The sequence below is a fragment of the Triturus cristatus genome, chromosome 11 (assembly GCF_964204655.1).
Source record: "Triturus cristatus chromosome 11, aTriCri1.1, whole genome shotgun sequence".
NCBI lineage: Eukaryota > Metazoa > Chordata > Amphibia > Caudata > Salamandridae > Triturus > Triturus cristatus.
Window position 1 is genome coordinate 455145778 of NC_140594.1, and position 3317 is coordinate 455149094.

A 3317-nucleotide genomic window follows, 5' to 3' on the forward strand; every position below is an offset into this window, starting at 1 on the left:
ACCGGCCATGTGGCTGTTTCATGTGGTATCTGTAAAACCAACCAAATGTTGCATGAAGTAAACTGCTCATTTTAGACCCATTCTAAACATTGGAGGTGCAACCCATCCACGTGAACAAAACATGTAACTCCAAATATCGAGCAAAAAATGTCGACAAAAAGAAATACTCAAGCCACAGTAGTGACACATCACGTTCCTAAAAAAAGTTTAAACACACTAATAGTCACAAATAACAAACTAAACATATAATGAAAATAAACAACATTGCACTAATGCAATGCAATTGCAAAGTTTATTGAAAATTTACACACGTAAAACAATTAAAACGGTCCTCTACGATGGATGGTTCGATGGTTTAGTGATGTAAAATTCTTTCTTTGGCATTTTAAGTGCGGAATCAAGACGCCTCTGTTTTGACAAGTGCTGAATAACTTGTAATAGATTTGGATTACTTGGATAAATATTGAATTCTGGTTTCTTGACTTTTGGGCCTTATACTGAAAGGCAGTGCAGCTTGGCGCCCCAGAAATTTATTGATAAATTAAACCTTTTCCCAGGCCCAAACATTCCTTTTTAATACTCGCAAGTCACCCATGGGCTACGCCCTGAACAGCCCAGAGACAGGGTGCAGTGTATTTAAAAAGTAGACCATGTACTTTTAAGTTCTAAATGCCCTGGTAATGAAAATCTGCTAAATTCGTTTCTCACTACTGCAAAGCCTACTCTCCCTTAGGAAAACAATGGTGTTACCTTATTAAATTTAATACACTGTAACTTCAAATTGGGATCAAGTAAAAGATAAGGGGCCAGATGTACGACCATTGGCATTAGCGACTCTCAAATTGCAAACAATTGCGAGTCACAATTTGAGAGTCGCTAATGCCAATGTACAACAGTGTCAGAGACACTGTTTGCGATTCCCAATGGGGTCGCAAATTGCATGCCTCATCAATATTCATGAGGCACTCGCAATTAGCGACCCCATTGGAAATGGGTGGTCCTCCCAGGTATGGTGGCCTGCTGGGCTCAGCAGACCACCATGTCTAGTACTGCTTTTAAATAAAGCAGTTTATTTTTTTTAAATGCAGTCTGTTTTCTTTAGAGGAAAACAGGATGCATTTAAAAAAAGAAAAATGAAACGTTTTCGTTTAATTTTTTAAGGGCATGTTGTGATCCCTGGGACCACAGCCTGCCCCTAAAAAATATTTTCCCCTGCATTCACAAATGGGAAGGGGTCCCCTGGGGACCCCTTCCCTTTTGCGATTGCTTTACCACCCTCTTTAAGAGGGCGGTAAATTGCGAGTGTTTTGGGACCGCAATTACGGTCTCAAAGCATTCTTACATAGGGTAGCGAGTCGCTATTAGGAAGGAACGCCCTTGGAACACCCCTTCCTAATAGTGAGTCGCAAATCCTATTTAGCGAGTCGCAAATCAATTGCGACTCCCTAAATAGGTTTTGTACTTGGCCCATTGGTATTTTTGCAAGCACAAACAGGTCGCAAACCCATTTGTGCATGCAAAAATGGGTCGTACATCTGGCCCTGGGTTTGGTGTCTAAAGAATTGTAACTAAAACCCTCTCTAATGGTAAAGTCGGATTTTTTGTCACAATAATGAAAATGCCACTTTTAGAAAGTGGATTAAAAAATGCAAACAGCTGGTGTGCACTCTGTTTGTCAAATAATCAAGAATGAACTAGTTTTGTGGTTGGTATTCTGGCTTGGTGTGCAATACCTGTGGTGGTTCCACCCTACCACCAATTCATGACATGAAGTAATAACTAGAGCAATATGTTCTAGACAGGACATGCACAACCTCAAGTACTCATGGATGAGGGTACACCTTAATTCTCAAAAACTTGCTATAGTACTCAATAAAAACAATTGTTATCCAATATTAACCATAAATTTACAATTTCTTCAAGCAATAGAGATGTTTTTAACAAAAAAACAAGTTTGATATTCTTCATGCCGATGTGTTTCCTTTTTAATGTCACATCTCTTGAAAATCCAAATTAAAGATCCAAAATTCAAAAATAATTTCAAAGAGTCCATACAATAGGCAATTGCAGTATGACAAGCTTTGAATTTCATTCCCAATGCATTTCGGGTGAATACATCACCCTTCTTCAGGTGAAATCTGCAAACAAAATGGATCCCGTTTGTTACATGAGTTATGCAATCAAGTCTAAATTGGATCAGATCAAAGATGAAATTGAAGTCTAAATAAAATGATAGTTCTTTATGTCCAGGAAGGTTAAAAGTGCTGTAAAATACGACAGCTGAATAAAGTCTGTTGGTGCGTTTCACCATGGACTGCTGTCCAATAGAACAGAGAGGAGACGAGAGAGAGAAAAGACAATGAAAGAACTCGAGAGAGGCCCAAAAACCCAAGTCACCACGTATACAAGGTGATACAACCATCGTGCATGCTGAGTATGATACATAAATCTACTCTACCTTAATCTGAAATCCGCATACTGCAATGAGTTGCGAACTCAGATGTATGTTTGTCTCAACAGGTCTAGAAAGCCTAAAAAGGGCATACAAGGTATGCATCGAGACAAGTTGGCAAAAGATGACAGCTTAAAGCACACGACTAAAACGCTATGACAAAAAGGAGAGAATGACCAACTCACCAGGCGTTTTGAGCGCCTAAAGTATACAACTTGCTCGGTGGTGCCTTGCAAACAAACGGTGCCGGCAATGGCTTGCTGGATAAAATATACGAGATATGTTGAACTGTTCTCTCCTCTGAATGCGTGAGGGACGCCACTGCTATTTGCTCTGCGGGATCTAGAAACCCAAAGAACGGGCACTATAAATCTGCTCGGTTTGTACAGATGTCATTAGTGCTAGAAAGTAATGGAAATATCAATATGAAACTTACTAGAGGCATCTGATGCAGGCTCTAAATGGTGATCCGAGTGGTGAATAGTGGTCACCCCATAAGAAAACGCCACTTAAAGTTCAATGCAGCCGATCATGAGGTGTACGTGCTGCGATGATTTCATAAACATGAACGAAGGACTAAAAGTGCTGCTTTTGGAAAAAGTGGCGGCCATAACTGAAAGGTAGAGTTTCTTGAAACTCACACCTAGGTGAAGGGTGGTGATTGCTTGTGTTGTTAATGTAATTAGTAAAGAAACCAGAAACCATCAAAGAAACAGGAATAGAGGATGATGAAGATACGCAATTTAAACCACAACATTATTACTTGGAGGCATCTTATACAGCTTTCCTATAACACAATTTAGGAACAGAGACTACATGACTATTATACATAAGTGCCTCAATTCCTTACATATAAAATTTCCAC

The 3317-nt window shown here is 39.5% G+C and overlaps 1 long non-coding RNA gene across 1 annotated transcript; it reads right to left on the bottom strand.

Moving 5' to 3' along the window:
• Positions 1-2066: 2066 nt before the first annotated feature.
• On the bottom strand, positions 2067-2995 carry LOC146784424 (uncharacterized). The gene is made up of 3 exons (XR_014970491.1): positions 2889-2995; positions 2638-2794; positions 2067-2138 (listed from the first exon to the last, which is right to left on the bottom strand). It is a non-coding gene; the product is annotated as an uncharacterized LOC146784424 (long non-coding RNA).
• Between the last annotated feature and the right edge of the window lie 322 nt (positions 2996-3317).